The sequence below is a fragment of the Grammomys surdaster genome, unplaced genomic scaffold (assembly GCF_004785775.1).
Source record: "Grammomys surdaster isolate TR1022 unplaced genomic scaffold, NIH_TR_1.0 204, whole genome shotgun sequence".
Taxonomy (NCBI): domain Eukaryota; kingdom Metazoa; phylum Chordata; class Mammalia; order Rodentia; family Muridae; genus Grammomys; species Grammomys surdaster.
This window is the reverse complement of record NW_021604649.1, coordinates 1,159,138-1,182,679: the sequence shown is the minus strand read 5'-3', so window position 1 is coordinate 1,182,679 and position 23,542 is coordinate 1,159,138. Positions and strand designations below refer to the sequence as shown.

General features: G+C 41.3%; 1 non-coding gene across 1 annotated transcript; it reads left to right on the top strand.

The window, feature by feature from the left end:
- Positions 1-1,668: 1,668 nt before the first annotated feature.
- Positions 1,669-1,801, top strand: LOC114624094. Its single transcript, XR_003711887.1, has one exon. It is a non-coding gene; the product is annotated as a small nucleolar RNA SNORA70 (small nucleolar RNA).
- The last annotated feature ends 21,741 nt before the right edge of the window (positions 1,802-23,542 follow it).

The window sequence follows — 23,542 nt, the reverse complement described above, 5'->3', positions numbered from 1 at the left end:
AACTGAAAAGTACTAAAAGCATGATATCATGCTGTTGGAGTCTGAGGCAGGGGAATAATGAACTGAAGATTAGTCTGGGCTACATAGATTTTGTTGTTGTTGTTGTTGTTGTTGAGGCTACCCTGAGTGAAGATGACCCTCTCCCAAGGCAAACTAACTTTACAGAAACCTGTAGATGACAAATGAATACAAATGGTCCAACTTTATGGACATTTTCAGTTAAACACATATTTACTCCTTGGTATTTTATACAGACAACCCACACATGCACTATGTCAGTTCTGACAAAAAAACAAAACAAGATAAAAACCCAAACCCCCAAAACCCAACCAATCAAACAAATATCACCCAGAGATGTTAAAATAGTCTCAAGTTGAAAAATATATTGTGGAATATGTCTCAATAATAGTGTTCAACCTCCCATGGTTGGTTTTTGTGACAGTGTTTTTCTTTTATGCCCAGGCTGGCTTCCAACTTAATGGGTTCAGGTGATTCTTCTGCCTTAGTGTTCTAAATAGTTGGAATTATAAGTGATCACTACCATGTGCAGAAAGTTTCTAGTTTAATTTCATGATTCTATCATGCTCAAAGTGTAACGGGGCCCCAGACCTTAGTAGGCCCTAAAACCTTAGCACAACTGACGCCATGATGGAAGTGCCGTTCAGAGTGTAAAACTCAGCACATAGATAGCACCACCTGCCAAAAATAAAACAAAGACCGAATCTACCAAAGCCTACAGTTCTGGGAAAGTCTCTAACTGTACTAACCTTGCTTTGTGCCTTCTGTAGTTCTGCTTCTGGCTAACTGTTATTGTCAACTGAAGTATGTCAACCCAGAACATGGTTTGTGTGCTTTAAAGCTCACCCTGAGAAGATTTGGGACTACACTGGGATCCCAAACAACCAGTGTAGTTACCAGCCCACTAATAAAGGCTTTCTATTGCCTTAAACCCATGGCCGAGCAGTCTTCTTCAGTGAATACCCCATAACATAAGCATGGTTGGTTTATTGAGAGGGTCTCACTATGTAGCTTGGCTGGCCTGGAACTCAGAGATCTGCCTGCCTCTCCTCTGCTAAATGCTGGGATTAAATGTGTGTGTCACCACGCTGGGCTTGATTGTATTTTTTTTCCTGGTTTTAGTTTTTAACAAATAATATTGGCATCATTAAACAATGGATTATTAATCATGAAGACATTTTACATACACAGTATCTTACTGAGATTAAAAAATGAATGATGATCATTTGTGGCGATGCTTTATTGTTTTCAACATTTCAAAGCAACAAGCTAGCTGTACACAATTAAGTGGTCTTGAACTCCTGATCTTCCTGCTTCATCTTTCTCAATGCTGGGAGTCCAGGCCTGAGCCATTACGTCATTACATCCAGCTACCTACCTGTCTCCTCAGTGTTGAGAATAAAAGACACGTGCTACCACATCTGGCCTAAGTATTTATAGAAATCTAAAATTGCCTTTAAAAAATTAGTGGTGATTATTTTTTTGTTGCATCTAATAATAAATTTTGACTTGCGTTCTCCTATGTAGTATGAATTGCATGCTTGTGGAGGACAGCATTAAGACCTACCGTATTCTCTCCATGTACAGTGGTACATGCTTTGAGCCATAGCCTTCAGTAAATTGAGGCAGTGAGTTGAAGGCCACTGTGGGCTACAGAAGGAGATTATCTCCAAAGAAAAGCAACCCCATGGAGGCCTGGTGTGCAGTGGTTACAAAGAGCAGCTTCCTTGGTAGTGTGTGCAGTCTGTTACTTTAGGTCTCCTGAGGGACCTTGGACACAATTTCCTGGCAACGATTCCTGTTTCTAGTGTCCGTGCTAACCGCAGTCTAGGCTCCGGACAGGTGTGGGTGGTTTCCTTCAGGAAGCCCCAGGGCACAGTGGCCAGGGTTCACTCTGGCCAGGTCATTATGACCATCTGCACCAAGCTGGAGAATAAGGAACAGGTGATTGGGGCCCTTTGTAGAGCCACGTTCAAGATCCGCCAGATGGCCGTCAGATGATCCACACCTGAAGGAAGTAACGCTTCATCCAGTTTAATGCAAATGAATCTGAAGGCATAGTAGTGGAGAAGCAACTCATTGTTGATGGCTAGAAGTCACTTATGTCCCCAGTCTCGGTACTCTGGACAAGTGGTGGGTCCTGTATTCCTGAGGGTTTCCACTGTGATCTCCTATACTTCACCAGATTATGTTCAGTAACAAATCCCACATACAGTCTGAAAAGAAAAGGAAAGTGCAGAAGTGCTTGAAGTATGTCACCAGAGAACTACACAACCACCAAACACAGCAAAGGCGAGAAGCAGCTCCCAGCACACCATCACCTCATAGATGCAGAAGTTGCTTTTTTGGGATATTTTTCTTTTTCATTCAATGTGAAAGAAATCGTTAGTGTTTTTTTTTTTTTATCAGCAGTTTCATTATGTGGCTTTTTAAAAGGAAAAAAAATGGTTTTGATTTCTTTTGCAGTTCACAGTTCTCAGAAGAGACCTAATTTTGGAAATTATGTAGTCCAGGGACATTTTCAATAACCAAATGCCTGTCTACTAAAGTAGACGAAGCTTACTACTTCAGCGTGGCTGCGTACATTGGCATCTTTATCTTCAGCTATGCTTCCAGCATATCCTGCAACCAAAGTCACATGGTTTCCCTGACCTTACAGTCATCTTAATTATTGTTTTAAAATTGGAGTAATCCCACCATTTATAATGTCTGGTTTTGGTGATATGTCTGTCTGATTACCACCTTAAAAAAAAAAAGACCACACTGCTTGAAGCAATCTTGAGTGATTGGACAATTACATACATATTCTTCAAACTTACTTTTTTAGGGTCAATGCTGTGAACTGTGAAAGAAACCAAAACCATTTTTTTCCTTTTTTTTTTTAAAAAAAATCACATAATGAAACTGCTGATAAAATCCCCAATGATTTATTTCACACTGAAGGAAAAGAATATGCAAAAGAAACAATGGCAGGGAGGGAACCCAGGGCCTCAGACACCTAGGCAAGTGCTCTCCCACTGAGCTACAGCCACAGCCGTATGGTTACTTTAAGTGATGACTTTACTAGTAGCAACAGCCTTAGAATGTTTGGAAATCATCTGTTAGTCCTGTGACAAAATGCCGAAGAGGAGTAATTTTCAAAGAGAGCTTTATTTGGCTTATGTTTCCATATGTCCATTGTTTCTGGGCTCACCTCAGGGTGGTCAGGAAGCATACAGAGGAATGTGTGGATGGATGGGACTAGATATACTCTTGAAGGGTTTTGTGACTTATTTATTCTTCTAAGTAGGCCCAGCCTCCTAGTTTCCACCACCTTTCAATGCCATGCAATTAGGATTTTTATCAGTGGACTAATTCACGGGTTAGATCAGATCCTTCAAGACCCAATTATATTCTTGAAGTGCCATCAGCTAGAGATGAAGCTTTCAACAGATGAGCTTTGGGGGAGGGGCATATCATATTCAAGCCGTAACAGCAGCCAAGTGCTAGATTATTATTTTCTTCCGGTAAAGCATTTGTGAACACAGGAAGAAATATACCACTATCCCAAGATCTATCCTCATCAAAGAAGTGACAAGGTAGTTTGTGTGTGTGTGTGTGTATACATACATACATACATACATACACACACACACACATATATATATACACACACACACACCCCCACATATATATATATACATTTGTGTAGAAAAATAAAGCTAAACTCCATCTCAAATTTCTGCTGAAAACCAAACTTAAACGAAACACCAAAAAATAAAAAATAATAAAAAAAAATCAACCTTCCCCAAACCTCATGCTGTTGTTTCATAGTCCTGGGAAATCCTAGGAAAGGTCCTGCCGTATTTTGATGATGGTCTTTCTGTCTATGAAGAACCAGGGTCACTGGAGTTTAGTAAATATGTTGGATTATGATGGCTCAGAAGACAGTACATTGAGGCATCCTGTATAGTTTCGGGGATTGACTTAACTGGATGGCAAATCAGTGAATGAACCTCAGACTCACAGATACACGGACATTGAAAAGATGCATTGGGTAGTCTGGGCTCTCAGATAAAGAAGCCACAGCATCTGGGAACTCAGCAAGCAGTTGGACTGGAAGGTGGGGTTATTCACACAGATAAACAAGGAGGCAGGGTTATTATATATGGCTTAATAAGGAGGCAGGCTTAGCTAATCTTAGTGGAACAGTCTATGTAGGGGATCGTGTTCAGGCTGTAGACATCAGGGGGAGAAATCTATAGTGAACATTTTTTTTAATACACTATTAACACCCGCACTTGCATGCAAAGAAAGCTTTGCCTTCTCTTTAAGCCCCACCCAGGCAGGGAAGGCTTTGCCATTCTTTTGGGTTTGAGACATTGGGTCTTTGACATGGCAGAGCCAACCCATGTCAGCGACACACATCCACTCAGGACTTCACACATGCGGGGCTTCTTCGCTTCCCCACAGGTCTCTTTTTCTTTGCCACGTTACAGCCCCTATTTCTAGAGGATGGGTTTTCTTTCTCTTTCTGTGTGAGCATGTGTATGCATGTTCCTGTGGGTACATGTGTATGTTTATGAATAGCAGATGTCAACCTCCAGTGTTGTTTATTCAGTAGTCATCCAGTTTATGTTTTTGAGACAGAATCTCATCGGCTTGGAGCTCACCAGTGAGGTGAGGTTGGCTGGTGGGCCTGGGGAGCCGTCTATCTTCACTTCCCAGGTGCTGGGATTATAATTATGTGCCATCAAGTCGGCCTTTTGACTTTACATGGGTTCTGGGGGTTAAACTATCCATCTCTTCAGTTTCTGTGGCCGCTCCCTCCTATGTCTGTAATGAGGATTTGGGAAGGGATGATGAACTTCAGGAGATCTTTACTTTAGTCTGTTTGGACTTTGCTCAGCTTGCCCAGCTGCTCTAATAATGGAAGTGGCACCTGTGGAATTTATTTGCTGATTTGTAAACTGTGTGATTCCTTTCCCAGGAAGATCAATGGAATGATTCTCAGCTTTGGAAAAGGTCCATTAAAAAATTGTTAGTTTCAGATGTCATAATCCTCTCTCTCTCTCTCTCTCTCTCTCTCTCTCTCTCTCTCTCTCTCTGTGTGTGTGTGTGTGTGTGTGTGTGTGTGTGTGCGCGCACACACACCTACATATGCATGCCTGTAGATGTGAATGTGATTTGGTTACTTTTTATCAACTTGACACAAACTAGAGTAACCTGGCTGGGAAGATGGACTGTCAATTCAAGAATTGTTTTCATCAGATTGGCCATCTGGCACATCTGTGGGGCATTTTTTTTGATTGATTGGTGCAAGAGGGCCAAGCCCACTGTGGGTGGTGCTATCCCTTCACTGGTGGTCCTGGTTTGTTTAAAAAGCAAGCTGACCAAGCCTTGGAAAACAGGCCAATAAGCAGTGTACCTCATGGTCTCTGCTTCAGTTTGTGCTCCAGGCTCCTCTTGTCTTGGCTTCCCTCAGTAACGAACGATAATGTGTAAACCAAATAAACCCTCTTCTCCCCAAGTTCCTTTTGGTCATACATTTACATTTTTCTTTTATTTATTCTATTATTATTATTGTGTGTATATGTATGATATGTGTGTGTACATGTGCTCTTGACACTGGATGCGTGTGGAGGTTACAGGACAACTAACTAAAACAATACTTTTACCCACTGACAAAGTCCCCTAGAAAAGGCATTTGACAAAGTTCAATGTGCCTACATGATAAAAGCTCTGAAGAAGGTAGAAATGGAGGAGGCATACCTCAACATAACGAAGGCAGTGTATGACAAGCCTATAGCTGATACTACACTTGGAGGAGATAAAGGAAAGAATTTACAATCTGGAATGAGGCAGGGAGGCAACTTTCTCTACTCATACTCAATATGGTGCCTAAATCCTAGCTAGATCAATAAGGAAAGAAAAAGAAATAAAAGGGCCATAAATAAGAAAAGTCAAAAATCTCTATTTGCAGACAACATGATCCTTCACATTTTTCTTTTCTCTTTTTGGTTCTCTCTCTCTCTCTCTCTCTTTCTCTCACTCGCTCTCTCTCGCTCTCTGTCTCTCCCTTTTCTCTCTTCCTTCCTTCCTTCCTTCCTTCCTTCCTTCCTTCCTTCCTTCCTCCCTTCCTCCCTCCCTCCCTCCCTCCCTCCCTCTCTCTCTCTCCCTCCTTCCCTCCCTCCCTCCTTCCCTCTCTTTCTTTCTTTCTTTCTTTCTTTCTTTCTTTCTTTCTTTCTTTCTTCCCCCCTTTCCTTCTCCCTCTTATTCCAGTCCCGCTTACTTTGGCCCAGCCCCACTCACTCCATTTCTTTCTTTTTTCTTATTTATTTCTTTATTTCTTTATCTATTAATTAATTAATTAATTGTTGCAATGGGATTTTCCTGTGTGATAGTCCTGGCTATCCTGGACTTGCTTTGTTGACAAGGCTAGCCTCAAACTCACAGAGATCTGCTTTCCTATGCTTCCCAGATCCTTCAAACTTTTAAGCTGAGGATTTCATTAGAAAAAAATATGAGAGGAATAACTAGGCCCTGAGTGACAACACACAAAACAACAAAAAACAATCCCCGAAGATGGCCAAAGCCACCTGAGGAATTGGACTTGTTTCTTCCAAACAGCAAGAAAGCAGTAGGTTAGTAGCAACATTCTCTGGTAGTCACATTGCCAGAACATAAGTCTGAGGCAGGACTGCACTCACCCACTCCCACATAGGTAGGGAGAAGACAGATTGATGACGTAACCAGTACAAAGGCAATGGTAACTGTAGGAACACACACACACACACACACACACACACACAGAGAGAGAGAGAGAGAGAGAGAGAGAGAGAGAGAGAGAGAGAGAGAGAGAGAGAGAAAGAGATAGAGACAGAGACAAGAGAGAGACAAAGACAGAGAAATGGGGAGGACTTGAACAAAGTCCAGCCTTTTGGTGCCAATCCCCTCAAACACATTAACAAGTCTTTCCAGGAAAGGTTACTGAAAAGGGATTATGTGTAACACTGTTTCCAAGAGTCCCTAAGACATCTTCCCGAAATGTTTCATGTTATCTCAGACCACCACGGAAGAGTCCAAAGGCCACACTCTTGAAGAAGAAAAAGAAAACAAGAAAAAAAAAGATCTGTTGTTCTTTAACCAGAGAAGAAGCAGCAGAAGGGCTGTGGGGCCTCCCCTTGTGGATGGTGTTCTGTATGGCACGTCGTAGCCACATGGTAGCATTAGGAAGGTTGGGAGCCACTGCATAGTGCAATAGAATAGAGTGGTGGATCCAGAAGTGAACCCATACAGAAATGGGCACGTACACACATTGGGGGAAAGAAGGTCTCTTCAGCACATAGGGTTAAAGACACTGGATTTCTGCTTGTAGAAGAGTTAAGTAAGTCCCTGAACAAAGATCAGTTCAAAGTGAACTTAATGTAAGACCTGAAACTTCGAAGCCCTTAGCGGTGGTTCTCAATCTTTTTAACGCTGCAACCCTTTAATACAGTTTCTCATGTGGCGATCCCCAACCATAAAGTTATTTTTCTTGCTACTTCATAACTGTAATTTTGCTACTATTTTGAATTTTAATGTAAATATCTGATACGCAGGATATATAATGTGCAATCCCCAAAGGGGTTGTGTCCCACAGGTGGAGAACCTCTACCCTAGAGGAAAAGACATTTGAAGATATTGGCATGGGCAGGATATTCTGAACAGAACTCCAACAGCATAGGAAATAATCTCAAAAAAAACTGGCGTATAGGATTACATGCAGTTAAGAAGCCTCTGCAAAACACAGGCAACCACTGTCAGCATGAAGAGATGGCCTGTGGAATGGGAGAGTCTTTGCGACCTATACACTAAGCAGGGGTTAAAATCTAGAAATAAAGAATTGTAAAACTCCCACAAATCATGAAATTAATCAATAAACGGGCTAATGAACGGAGGAGGCAATTGTCCAAAGAAAAAAATGAACAGAAAGATGGATGCAAAGTAAGGCAGTCTCAGAAAAACCAATACTGCATGCTTTCATGTGCAGAACACAGATTTAAAACTCTTGGTGTAGACAAGGCAGGCCTGGAACTCCCAGAGGTCGCCCTTCCACCTTCCTCTGCCTGCCGAGTGCTGCCATGAAAGGCATGCAGCACTGTGCCTCGCTTCGGTTTTGAAATTTTACAGTTCACAGTTTGAGGTAGCATAAAGATGCAAACTTTTTGCAAGTTGATTTTCCTTTTAGCAAAGGGTAAATCTAATTATTCTAAAAAGTTTATCTCGAGATTCCTCTGGAAACAAACTATCTCTGAAAGCAATTTTGTCTCTTCTATTTTAAATATCATATCATTGATTTCCTTTCCTCAATTTTTCTCATTGGATAGATGCACCCAGTACAATGGCCTATTTATTTGATAATAGTTGATACTCTTATCTTATTGATGATTAGAAATGGCAAAACAACATTTCACTGTGGTATTTATTGTGCCTCTTTGTAGATATGTGATAAAGTATTACATAGCAAAGTCATTTCATTATATTCTTAGTTTTCTGAGTCTATTGATCTTGCGTAACATGTTGAATTTCATCAAACACTTCATTCATTATTGAGATGGGCATAGCCACTAATCTGTTATTTTGAATTTTACGGATAAATTTTGACAATCATGCATCCCTGTGGTAATACAATTTCATCACTCTAAAGTTACTCAGTAAATACTTAAGACTTGGTGTTTAGCGTTGTTTTCTCTTGAATCTAAACTGGCCCCATCTCCAGATGGTTTGTGATACCACCTCATGGGGATTACCCTGCCATTAATATTGGGAGTCCTTAGCTGTGGGGTTCGCTTGACAGAACAGATGGCATCATTAATACAGAAACTTTAAAAACTTGCCACCATAGCACGCCTATTTCCTTGTGCCACAGACTGTATGACCAACATACTTAAGCTATTTGGGGTAGCTTATGGGGAGAGACAGTTAAACAGTTACGTCACAAAAAAAACATATAGAAAAATGCCATGATACCCCTCAAACCCATTTGTCCTTCTAAGTGACTCAAGTTAAGAGGCAGCCTCCTCTCTTTCTTCTACAAATCTTCTGTTGATGTGCCATTTACCACATCTCACTTAGAAGCCTTTCCAGCTCCCCGATTCCCATCTTTCACTGCTATTTTGATAAACAGAGTCAGAAGGTTACATCTCTGGGCCCCCATTTGCATTTCATACCACCCCAAAATAGTTCTACAGAAAAAGAAATCCTACTAAGGATCTCTCTATCTTGCTTAAGAAATGGTAGAAAATTCTGTGTATCCATTGTGTATCCTTCTAGAGGCTGGAAATATGTCCTGGTCCTATTTGGGTATAGTGGTGCATGTGTGAAGTCCTGGCTCTAGGAAACCTGAGCAGGGAGGACCACTTTGGTCCATGAGTTTGAGACTAGTCTGTGTGATAAAATGAGATCCTAGCTAAAAATCAATTCTCATTCCTTATAAAGAAGGACTAAACAGTCTGTGCTTCAAATGAAGACCGCAGGTTATCTAAGTTTCCCTGAAGAGCATTAGAGGTCCCTAGGTTGTAAAGCTGGATGAAAGGGTTAGAGATTATACAAAAAAGAGAAAAGAACCCTTTGGACTAGTTGGGGCAAAGCCAACACTGGTCCGCCTCCATTGTCTCTATATAGGTTATGGCAGTTCTGATAAATACTGACCCTGTACTGGTGGGAAGGAGACAGTACTGGATCAGTTTTCCAATTTGTAAAGTAAAAATTAAAGTACTTAGATTAAATATTGCTGTGAAGAATAACTAAAAAGTCAATGCAGGCTGCAGGGATGTCACACTCTGGTGGGGGTAATATTTAGATACATACACACACATACATATATATATATGTACATGTGGAGAATATATATATATATATATATATATATATATATATATAGAGAGAGAGAGAGAGAGAGAGAGACTATAACACACACACGTATATAGAGAGGGGAGATTTATTAGAATGACGTACGCACTTCAGTCAGGTAATCCAACAATAGCTGACTGTGTACAAGGCTAGACTTCTAAGGGACCATCAGTATACGCTAGGATTCTGAAGCAGTAGGCTCTAGCACCACTGAAGGGATGGATGTGTTAGGGAGGCATGGGCAAACAGGCAGAAAAACAAGTTTCCTCCGTCCATGTCCTTAGACAGGCTTTCAGGAGGTGTGGCCCAGGTTAGAGGTCAGCTTTCCCAGCTCAACTGATCTGGATTAGAAGTGGGTATTCCTATTTCAAATTAAGCAAAACTTTCTCACAGGCATGTTGCCCAGTTTTGGACTCCAGATGCAGATGTAGTCAAGCTGACAACCAAGAATAGCCATCACAGAGAGGCCTTTGTATCGTTTTATTTATGAACGTGTTATGCTTGCAAGGGTTAGGCTACAGCTATACTAGTGGAGGCTGAGGAGTTTATCCTAACTCTGTGTGTGTGTGTCTGTGTGTGTGTGTAGGTGTGTGTGTGTGTAGGTGTGTGTGTGTGTAGGTGTGTGTAGGTGTGTGTGTGTGTAGGTGTGTGTGTGTAGAGGTGTGTGTGTGTGTTCTCTTTTTCCACTCCAACTGACCTTGGTTATATGTATCTATCTGCCCCAATCACGTAGTGATTCCGACTGTAGCTGCTGTACCAGATGTGGTGTCCTTACTTGTGCAAATTAACACATCTCCTGGTATAGTATGCAGCTATTGTCCTAGCAAATGCCATCTTCTTGGTACCTGTTCATAAGGACCACCTGAAGCACTGCTTCACTCTGAAGATATTATAATGTCTGTGCTCATTAACACTCTTCTCATTAAACAGTGTACATTGCATCAGTCTATTATCCCCATTCTATAGGTGAGACTAACAAGGCCCAATGAAGAGAAGTACTTTACTTAAAGTTCAAATCAGTAGTACTTGATACAGCCAACTTTAAACCTAGGCTTCTTGGAACACTTGTGTGCTTTTGTTATAACTGTTTACAACTTTTTTAAATTTTAAAAATGGGCTTGGAGGGTCAGGCTTGGTGGTGCACGCCTCTAATCCTCTTTTTTTCTTGCTTCCTTCTAAGCTTTAATCTGGAAGGTTATGAAACTCTTTGGGGATAAAGCACATACTCTGTTTTCATCTCGGAGTCCTTAGATCATAGCACCATGACTGATGCTTGGCCTCTCAGTAAGGCTTTATTAAGTGAATAATCCCCTCCAACTTTGATTAAAACTTGCCCCTCAGAAATAATTTAAATCAGAATCTACACATACACAGATACACAGAGAGAGAGAGAGAGAGCGAGAGAGAGAGAGAGAGCATGTGCAAACGTGCAGACACATGTGTATGGAGATCAAAGGTCAATCTCAGGAGCCACACAACTTGTTTCTTGAGATGGAGCATTCACTAGAACCTATGACTCACCAATTAAACTAGGCTGGCTGGCCAAGAGGCCTCAGGGCATCTCCCGTCTCTTCCTTTGCTGTGCTGGGATCACTCATGTGTACCATCATGCCCAGATTTTTATTAGACGCTCAGCTGTTTACATTTGTGTGGCAAGCACGCCACAGACTGAACTGTCCCCCCATCTTTCTAAAAGGGATTTTTTTTTATTATAAGAAATATAGCAGACGTATGGAGCATTGATGTGGTGGACCCGACCATGTTGCTGTTTATGCCCCAGACTGCTTTGTGGGAAGAACTTTGGGCTGAAAAAGTGCTTGAGTACTCAAAGGTTAATGAGCTATTCTGTGGGAACTTGGGAGAAAAGGATGTTGAGAGAAATGCAGACTCTGGAGGCTTGTGAAATTTCAGAGGGAAGTAAAGACTCTATCAGGACCATCTATATGATATATATGAATCAAGCATCTGTGGAAACAAAATCTTTGCTTTACTGGGACAAAGGATATTGGTTACCTGGACTGAAAAAAAATCAGCGGTGATTCCAAAGAGATGAACACCACTGAAGTGAAATATTTGGGGAAACATGTCCTCAGGGAGAGCACATACGAGCTATGATTTTGGGTCAAGGATACACGTGTGCATTTCAAGCCTGGCAGCAGAGCTTGGCAAATAATGTAGGAGAGCCTCTCACACGGTACTGGTTTTGAAGGCACGAAGAGGTCATGGAGAGAAACTGAAGCCTGGTACTGCGTGGCAGATTCAGAGTCTTCATGTGGAGAGGCCAGGATAGACCATTGATGAAGATGTAGCTTTAGTTGTTGTACATACCCAAGATTGAGGGAGAAAAGCTGAGGTTTGGCACTATATAATATGGTTGGCCTGGAGACAGGTCAGAAGGCCATTGGTGAACGGGACTCCTCGCTGTACTGGAGACACCAACCTATTGGTGATGGCAGGACTATGGGACAACCACCAAGGACAGTGACAAGTGTGACGTGAAGCAGGCTTGAACCTACCTGACAAGCTGTGTGTGCTGTGGACGAAGAGCTAGAGAGACAGAGCTACCTAAACTGTTTGGAGTCATGAAGATTATGAGTGAGTCCCAGATGTCGACACTGAGCTATTTATACTGTTGGATTTTGGTTTTGCTCTGATCTGATTTACAACCTGGCTCAGAATTACTAGGACTTTGCGTCAGTGAGTGAAGAAAACCTCTATATTTCTTGCCTCACTTTAAGATTCGAGAAGAACAAACCTGTTGATACAGCCAATCATATAGCATGCCTGGGTTTATGTAGCTAATTGCCCACAGTTTCATTAGGCCAATGGGCTCTAATAAGGACACACTGAAGGCATCCTTTCCCCACCCCTATTCTCTGTCTATTCCCTGCCCGGCATTGTCTGCTAAATGATGTCTGTCTTCCTTACTACATATAATAACACAGAGGTGAACAAAGAGCCTGTTTGCTCTCGTTTGGGTGGGTTAGTTCATTTCCACAGTGGATTGCCAGGTACAAACTTCTCACTTAGGTATACTGTTCACTGAAGTTCAAATTTGTTAGTAGGACGGTATCCCAACTATTGAATAGTTAAGATTTGCTTAACTAGAGCCCTGTGCATTTGTCAAGCTGTAGGGCAGCACAGAATTCTCAGACAGAGGTGTTGTAGTGGCTTTCCTAGCACCAGACAGCTGGCTAACTCAGCTCAGCTGAACCCTCTGGCTCACAAAGTGCCAATGAGACCACACTGCTGTTTGGCTGTGCTGTATTCTTGCAGCAGGCGAGCTCTTATCCTCTGATCAATACGTGCTTGCTTTCACCTTTATCAAGCTGGGGGACTTGGAAAGTATTGTTTGGGTTTTAGCTGCAGACAATACTAAAAGCCCTTTTTGCTCCTTGCGAATTAATTAACGGCAGGCACTTCAATGGTCTCTGCTGCCAGTTTCCTCTGATCTTCATTGGAGTTGTGTTAATTCAGGCCCCAGGGCCTCTGGAGATTTGTGCAGGCCTCAATTCTGATTTATTTTTGTCTTGACCAGATGGCTCCAGGTTCCTAGGATTGTACCAATGTCTTTTGGATTATCCTGTTTATCTTTCCCAGTGCCCAAGGTTAGGGTTCATTCTTATGCGACACCTTTGTCAGCAACATAAGCCATTTACCTCCACTGCTGCTTGGACATCAAAACCAAAGCTATTAGATGTGATAGATGTTTTTCTAAACTCTGTGACATGACCTGGTTGAAGGTTGGTTTGTTTTTCCACCTTTTAGAAGCCATGGTCATCAAAAAGGCAGTAGGAAACAGGACTGAACGGAGAGGAAGGGGGCTTTCAGGAGCACTGCAAACCCTCCCGGAACTCCCTCTCAACTTCTTAAGGGAGTGGTCATGAAAAATGTAAACAGAATATCTTTAGTACAGCTAATAAACCTGCAAAGGGACACATGATGTTTGAAGAAATAATCCATCAAAACAAACAAAAGTAGGGTATCACTGGGAGACTATGGAATTAAACTCACACAAAGGGTACACTCAGTTCACGTTAGAATGGTGCCTACGTGTTCTGACACAAACAATGCTCCTAGTCACTGAGGCTAAAGCATATTATTCCCTGGGTAGGAATAAGCCTTTGAAGCCTTGAAAAAAAATGTGCTGGAAAGCCCCACTCTACAGAGGCCTGCGATATTTGGGCTTAGGCATATAGGGAAAAGAGAGGTTCCCCCAGTCTCCTTCATTCTCATGTATGTTCTTTAGGCTAGATCTACAGAACAAATTACTACAAGCATGATCAACAAGAGGAAAACAGTACCTGTACATGTGATCTTGTTACAAGCACCATTCAAAGAAATGAGCAAAGCCGAGCACTTTTCTTTGTAGACAAAGAACACTTTTGAAGAAATGAGGGGATGAGTGGCTTCCTGGACGAGGGTAATGCATTCTAAGGATGTCACTAGAGGCTGATGAAATAGTGTGAGAGCTGGTGGATGTTAAGGGCGGCACCAATGAGATTATTTATTTAGGTTCATTATGGCCCCAGCTACACATGTTGGTGACTAAGGCTATTTTTTCATCTTAATAGGTGAGGGTGCTCTTTTGGAATTAATCTTGATGGCTTCCTGTATGCAGCAAAGGTGAAGTCAAATGGCTTTCTTGACAGTTATGGAAATCAAGTGATTTGGGCATAAAATAATCACTGTATTAGCCTGCAAGTTAGGCACATTTTGAGATGGCTTCCTTAAGTTTTTCACACACGCATGAACATTCATATACACATATTAACACACATAATGCAGAAATGAAAAATTATAATTTTTTAGGGATTTCAGATACCCAAATCCCAAACAAACAAGCAGAGAGACAAACAAACAAACAAAAAGAAAACAAAACAAAGACCTCCTCAAACACAACTGTGAAGAGTCCCAGTGGGCTCCAATAGCAGGGAGTGCTAACTGCCCTTTATTGTGGAGAACTCAAATCAAGAATTTATTCTATTTCCCCTTCCCAGGGAGATCCTTGGGTCCCATCTTAAACCCTCTTTGTTACTTAGCCTCTCTGGGTCTGTGGATTGTAGCATGGTCATTCTTTACTTTACAGCTAATATCCACTTATAAGTGAGTACATATCATGTTTATTTTTTAAAAAAATATTTAGCAAGGGATAAACTAATTTCTTCTTCACAATGAAAAAAAAATAGACTTCAATATACTCGACTTCTATGAGTCAGGGACAATAGTCTACCTAAATAGAAATTACTTCTAAAATTTTAATGCAAGTATCTATCAAAGACTGAATCTTCAAAAAAATAAAGTATGAAAAAAAAAGAATCTATGAGGAGGCTAGGGATGTAGCTCAGAGCCTGGGTCCCATCCTCAGCGTACCCTGGCCCCTCACCCAGAGTTCCTAACCTCTGGGAGCTAATTAACCTACCATGTGCCTGACTTTGGCTGGGTGCCAAAAGCTAATGAAACAGTTTGTTTGTCTCTTAGGCCAATTGTAAGGTTTTTTGCCTACAAAAAGAATGTAATCCTGCACTCCCTGTGGAGGGTCACAGTACAGGTAAAACATGCAGTCTAGTGGTGGGCACATGAGCCTGGCGGCATCCCTTGCTCATTTGATCTGCACCTTAAAAAATTGAGAACTGGGGCAGTAGGCCAGTGTATTTTGTGTATCTAACATGCAAAGGATATTTGGGGTGGGTATTTTCTAGAACTAGACTCTGAGGCGCTCTACTGGGGCAGCAGAAGGCAGCCAAAGGGTTCTAAGTATCTAAGTCTAGGTGACAGGTCTGACTCTGATCCTCTCCACCTTCAGGCATCTCACATTTCTTATCTCATGTTCACCCTCTTCTGCTCTTCTATAGCATGTTCAGATGGGGAAGTCCCACCCCAGTAGTATTCTACAAGTATTGCTTTATGCGTCACTATGACCGTCAGTACATCTGGTTCCTTAAGGGAATGGATGTCAACCAGCCTTTCCCTGGTTTTTATTTTTGATGATTTTATATAAAACCAGACTAGATCAGTGGATTTTTTAAAATTTATTTTGTGTGTATGGATGTTTTTCTGCATGTTTGTATGTATACCATGTGCATGCCTGGTACCTGTCTGTCCAGTTCAGGAGAGGGCTTCAGGTCCCTTGGGACTGGAGTTATGAATGGTTGTGACTGACCATGTAGGTGCTGGGAATCAAACTCGGGGCCTCTACAAGAGCAACAAGTGCTCTTATCTGCTAAACTATCCCTCCAGCTGTCTCATTTAAAAATAATTTTATGTATATAGATGCTATATCCAAGTATGTCTGTGCACCAGACGCTTGGCTGGTTCCTCTGAAGGGTAGATGAGGGCATTGGATCCCCTTGGAATGGAATTACAGACAATCATGAGCCATATGGATTCTGTGGATTGAATGTGACTCTCCTGGAAGAGCAGCCAGTGCTCTCAACTGCTGAGCCATCACTCCAGCTCCTGGATTTCATTATTTAAAATGAGAGGTATTTGGAAATGGTTAATTTTGCTTTCCTTTGCTTAGTCAACTGGCAACTGCGAAGGGCCAAGTAAGCTGTTTTAATTGGGTGTCATTTAAGACCAAAAAAAGAAAAAAAACCGTGGTGTGTGTGTGTGCATGCGTGCGCGTGCGCATGTGTGTGTGTGTGTGTGTGTGTACGAGTGCGCGCGCATGCGCGTGTGTTCTCCAGAAAACCTTAAGCCTTTGCAATTTAACTCTGAGCAGGGCACACCAGGCAGTCTGTGTGCTCTGTCTGTCACTGCCTTTACTTAGCACCTATACCATCTCACAGATCGTTATATCCCTGAGTAGATACTTCAGTACAAGTGGGACAGCCAATCAATCAATCAATTAAATTTAAAGCTACTTTCTTATTTAATATTGACCAAGCTAAGTCAATAACGTGTTTTCCTTGTTGGGCTTAGGAAAACTAAGGAATTGGAAGTGAAGTGGGTTCCACTGTTTCTTATTATTATGGTTTTCCCTTTTCCCTCTCTTCCACTTACCTATGATACAGGTAAACGTTGCTGCACAGCCCCCATCCCATGAGAGGTAAACTCCTGATACCAATCTGAAGGAAAGTGAAGCCATCATAGGCAGTCGTGCTCACTCAGTAACTGAGAGGCAGGCGTTAACATTTTCTGGGGAGAGAGAGATCTTGATCTTCTTCTTAGGCTAATAATATGCAAGATTTCCTGGTACTGGGAAGTGACAGTGAGTCACAGCTAGTCAGCCACCAGATTGCAGAGGAGAACAGCTACTACAGTATAAAACACTGTATTGTAAAGGGTTTGGATATTGGTATTTAGAATATTTATATTCCATGATAGCTACAAAGTGCTTACCTGTGTGTGCATAGGACACAATCAACACCTTACTATAAAACAGGGTTTATGTTAGTTGATTGATTTTCCAAGTTGTAAGCAAAAGAATTTTGAGAATGTGTGTGCTTGGTTAAGTTGAGGTATGATGTTCATTATTAAATTTATATATGTAAGATCTGTCTATGTACCCTGAAACTTGCTATGTGGCCCAAGTTGGCCTTGAGTTTCTAATCGTCCTGCCTCAGCTTCCTGAATGATGGGATTACAGGCCGGTAACATCATGCTTGATTGACTAGGACTTTTGCAACCTTTGATGGGCTGATGGCGTTTGTGTAGTTTTGTGAGAAATTATAGCTTTTATTATTAGCCCTATGTCCTGTGAAATCTGGTACCATTTTGGTTTATAGACATAGCTATAAAATTATTACTAAGACATCTGGGGATGGATGCAAAATCCAACAGTGGAAAGACTGCTGCTGTTATAGTTGTTTGAGGATAATGAATTCAGAGTCTCTGGAAATCAAAGTATTTGAGGAACCTGAAAAAAACAAAGTTTAAAGTTAGAACTTTAACTGCAGTATTTTAGGGGGGGGTGTATGGTAGCTCTTATTTATTTTTCTTTATTTTGACAGTTTTATATATATGAAATAAATATTAAGTATATGATATATATGAAAATGTGTGAAACATATATGTGTGAAGTGTACACACACACACACACACACACACACACACACACACAAAGCATTACGGTTATAGTTACACCCATTATCCTCCAGTGTTCACCTTCTGTTCTATCTGAACTCTTTCTTCTTCATCTCATGCCCCAGTGGTCACACTATTAAGGAAAATTACACACCTTCCTCCAGCAACCATTACCACTCATTAGTGCCTCAGGAAGGGATAGGCTTCACTGACAGCTCTTCTATCCGTGACAGACATTTGGAAGGCTCAATCTTATGCATGGTTGAGCCAGTAATGTCATGTCTGGACAGCAGAGTTTCAGTATGTTCTTTCCTGTCCTTTGGCTCATAAGTTCTTTCTGCTTTCCATTCAGTGATGTGCCCTGGTTGATGGTGGGGGTGGGGGTAGTGTAGAAGTATAGCTGTTTCATTTAAGGCCTACAGTCATTAGTCACTTATTCTCAGTCCCTTTATTGACTGTTTCATTTTGCAAAAGAAGAAAAGAAGCTTCTTTGGGTCAGGATGATAGCTGTAGTAGTCTATGGTTATATCTATATCGATATTGATATAGATATAGATATCAGAACGCAGTTTGATAGTATGCCATGGGAAATGATGTTCCTCCCTTGGACTCATGCCTTCTCAAGCCATAGGCTTCTCATTAGATTCATGGTATCAGGTATGTAATCCCTCCCACAAAGTGGGTCTTAAATACAATCACAAAGTTGTGGGCTAGCTCCAAAAATAGTTCTGCCACTATTGCACTGGTGAGCATATCCTACCTGCTGGGTCAGTGTCGGAGCAACACATAGCCCATAGCTGGGTGAGACTTGATGAGTTTTCTCCCTCAGCAGCCCACATAGATCCTCAAGGCATCAGGAATGCCAACTCAGTATCATCTCCATTTCTCTGTGATCTGTAACCAAAGTGTGTAGCATCTTCAGCAGTAGCCCTTACCATTTATTCTGGTTTACAATGGCAATAGCCTGTATCCTTTGGGTTGCGGAGGAGGGGGTCATCTGAGACCTGTATGATCAACAACTTCTGCATCTTGCACTGGGGTTCTTTATTTTAAAAGTCTATGACTTCTGGAGGAGCATTCTCTATCCATGAAGGGACATTCTAGTCAAAGCTGCTTTTTTTTTAACTTTTAAATTTAAAGTTTTAATTAGATTTTTCACTTTACAAAGTAGTAGGTTTCTTTTTTTATTTTTTAAATTAGTTTTATCTTTTTAAAGTTCAGTTGTTACCTCCTCCTGGTCCACTCTCCCACAGTTTCTCATCCAATTCCTCCTCCCCCATCTTCAAGAGGATGTCCCTTGCCCCCTGCCAGGCCTCCCTACTCTCTGGGGCCTCAAGTCTCTCGAGGGTTAGACATGTCTTCTCCCATTGAGGCCAGACCAGGCATCCCTCTGCTGTATAGGTGTCTGGGGCCCCAGATCAGTTCGTGTATGCTGCTTGTTTGGTGGCTCAGTGTCTGAGAGATCTCAGGGGTCCAGGTTAGTTGAGACTGCTGGTCTTCCTATAGGGTCACCTTCCTCCTCAGCTTCTTCCAGCCTTTCCTTAATACAACCACTGGGGTCCCTGAGTTCAGTCCATTGATTGGGTGTAAGTATCTGCATCTGTCTCAATTAGCTATTGGTAGGGCCTCACAGAAGACAGCCATGCTAGTAGGCTTCTGTCTGCAAGCACATCATAGCATCAGTAATAGTGTCAGGCCTTGAAGCCTCCCCTTGAGATGGATCCCAAGTTGGTTTGGTCACTAGAATGCCTTTCCCTCAGTCTCTTCTCCATTTTTGTTCCTGCAGTTCTTTTAGACAGGAACAATTTTGGGTCAGGGTTTTTAACTGTGGGTTGGAAACCCCAACCCTCCACTTGATTCCCTGTCTATCTACTGGAGGTGGACTCTACAAGTTCCCTCTCCCCACTGTTGGATATTTCATCTAAGGTCCTTCCTTCCCTTTGAGTCCTGAGAATCTCTCAGCTCTCAGGACTCTGGTACATTCTAGAGGGTTCCCCCACCTCTTACCTCCCGAGGTTGTCTGTTTACATTCTTTCTGCTGACCCTCAGGGCTTCTCTCCTGTCCTCCCCCCATACCTGATCATGTTCCTCTTTTTCTTTCTCCCTTCCTTCTCCCACCCAGGTCCCTCCCTTCCTATGCCTCCTGTGATTGTTTTCTTCTTCCTCTCAAGTGGGATTGAGACATCATTACTTGGGCCCTTCTGCTTAACCTTCTTGAGTTCTGTGGATTGTATCCTGGGTATTCTGTACGTTTTGGCTAATATTTGCTTATTAGTGAGCACATACCATGCATGTCTTTTTGGGTCTGAGTTACCTCACTCTGCATGATATTTTCTAGTTCCATCCATTTACCTGCAAAATTCATGATGTCCTCATTCATAATAGCTGAATAGTATTTCATGTGTAAATGAGCCACATTTTCTGTATCCTTTTTTCTGTTGTGGGACATCTGGGTTGTTTCCAACTTCTGGTTATCACAGATAAGGCCATTATGAATATTGTGGAGCACATGCCCCTGTGGTACGATGGGACATCTTTTGGGTATATGCCCAAGAGTGATATAGCTGGGTCTTTGGGTAAATCTATTTCCAGTTTTCTGAGGAACCTCCAGATTGATTTCCAGAGCGGTGGTACCAGATTGTAATCCCACCAGCAATGGAGGAGTGGTCCTCTTTCTCCATATTCTCGTCAACACGTGGTGTCACATGAGTTTTTTATTTTAGCCATTCTGATTGGTGTAAGGTGAAACTCAGGGTCGTTTTGATTTTTATTACCCTGATGACTAAGGACTTTGAAAATTTCTTTAAGTGCTTCTTGACCATTTGAGATTCCTCTGTTGGGAAATTTCTGTTTAGCTCTATACCTTTTTTGATTGGGTTTGGTTTTTCGGAGATTAGCTACTTTATGTATTTTGGATATTAGCCCTCCATCGGATGTGGGATTAGTGAAGATATTTTCCCAAACTGTAGGTTGCTGATTTGTAATATTGACTATGTCGTTTGCCTTACAGAAGCTTTTCAGTTTCATGAGATCTCATTTATCAATTGTTGATTTTAGAGCCTGAGCCATTCTACTTAGTTCTGAGTTCTGTTTAGGAAAATTTCCCCCATGACAATGAGTTCAAGACTCTTTCCCACTTTCTTTTCTATTAGATTCAGTGTATCTGGTTTTATGTTCAGGTCCTTGATCCACTTGGACTTGAGCTTTGTGCAAGGTGATTAATATGAATCTATTTTCATTCTTCTATGCACAGACCACCAGTTATACCAGCACCATTTGTTAAAAATGCTGTCCTTTTTCTACTGGATGGTTTTAGCTCCTTTGTCAAAGATCAAGTGACCATAGGTGTGTGGATTCATTTCTGAGTCTTTAATTCTATTCCATTGATCTTTCTGCCTGTCTCTGTACCAATACCGTGCAGTTTTTATCACTATTGCTCTGTAGCCAACAAAAACAACAGCAAAAGAACATGAATTAACAATCACATGTCATTGATATCTCTCAACATCAATGGTCTCAATTCCTCAATAAAAAAGAGAACAACTTGCAAAAAAGTATGTATGCAAAACCAGGATCCATCCTTCTGTGGCACCCAATGAAACATACCTTAACATCAAAGACAGACATCATCTCAGGGTAAAAGGAGGGAAAATGTCCCAAGAAAACAGACATAAGAAGAATTTTACTTGTGTAAAATGGTGCAGCCATTTTACTATTTGAAAAAAAATAGACTTCAAGCCCAAACTCATAAGAACAGATAGGGAAGGACACTACATAATCATCAAAGGAAAGTTCCACCAAGAGAACATTGTAATTCTTAACATGTATGCACCAAACACAAGGACACCCAAGTTTGTAAAAGAAACACTACTATAACTTAAACTACATATCAACCCTCACAGAGAGATAGTGAGAGACTTTAATATTGCGCTCACACCAATAGACAGGCCATTCAGATAAAAACTAAATAGAAGTGCTGGAGCTAACAGGTGTTGTGAGTCAAATAGACCTAACAGATGTTTACAGAACACTTCACCCAAACACCCAAAGATTTTCTTCTCAGCATTTCATGTAACCTTCTCCAAAAGTGACACAAAGCAATTCTCAACAGATACAAGGAAATCTCAAAATCCTATCTGACCACCACAATTAAGACCGGATATCAACAGCAAAAGAAACAGCAGAAAGCTTACAAACTCAAGGAAACCAAGCAGGTCTCTACTGAATGAAAAATGGGTCGTGACAGAAATAAAGAAATGAAAGACTTTCTGGAATTGAATGAAAGTGAATACACACCGTATCCAAACTTATGGGACACAATGAGGGCACTCCTAAAAGACAAGTTCATAGCACTCAGTGCCTACATCAAAAAACAAAATGAAACTGGAGAGATCTCATACAGGCAACTTAACGGCACACCTAAAAGTTCTAGAACAAGAAGAAGAAACCACACAATGAGTACAGGACAAGAAATAATCAAACACAGGGCTGAAATCCATAAAATAGAAAGAAACAAAAACAATATAAAGAATCAGCAAAAGCTTATTTTTTTTTTAAAAAAAAAGAAAATCAGTAAGATTGACTGTTGGGGTCCAGGAGTCATTGCACAAACTACACAGACACTGATCTCAGTCAGACAGGGATGGTTTATTGAACACATACCCTGAGACTGATCGATCAGGGATTTAGCTCAGAACTTGGGGGCTGAGGCTACGACCACAAACTTTTTTTCTATGTCAGCTTTTAAAGGTTAAAACAGCAAAAACCATAATGAGCTCATATGCAAGTGCTGCCCTGACTTAAGCCATTTTATGTGTAACAGTTCACATTAACCTTTAATTTGATGGCTCCTACACGAAGCTTATAGACTTCTTAAAAGAAAGTTGTGGACTTTCTTAAAATTAACAAACGTCAGAGTATACAGAATGTAACAGGATATATGGTCATCATGACCCTGTTCTGAGCTGTTATTTTTCTGTATCAATGACTGGCAGGCATATTACAGCAACAATATAAAATAGCTGGCTGTCATAGAACGAAATAACTGCAGCTATGTTGGGGAACAGACCTCAACAGACAAACTCTTATCCAAATTAACTAAAAGCTGGAGAGAGACTATGCAACTTAACAAAACTAGAAATGAAAAGGAGGCAGAACAGTGGACACCAAGGAAATCTAGAGAATCATAAGGACATATTTTAAAAACTTGTACTCCATCAATTTGGAATATCTAAAAGAAATGGTTAATTTTGTTGGCACATATCACTTACCAAAGTTAAATCAAGATCAGATAAGCATTTTAAACAGACCTATGACTCCTAGTGAAATAGAAGCAGTCATTAAAAGTCTTCCTGCAGAAACCCTACCTCTGTCTTGAGTGTGGCAAGGGTTTTGCTGACAATTCTGCCCAAATCAAGCACCTCCACACCCATTAGGGCAAACGCACTAGACCACCACCACCACCATTTACTCTCCTGTGGCCCCATAATCCACCTGTTCTATACCCATAGTTCCTCAGTCTCGAGTGATGGGCCAACTCTCCAGACCCAGCCAGCTTCATGTGTGTGGCTTCTGTGGGAAAGAGTTTCTTTGGAGCTCAGATTTAGTCAAACACAGACGTACA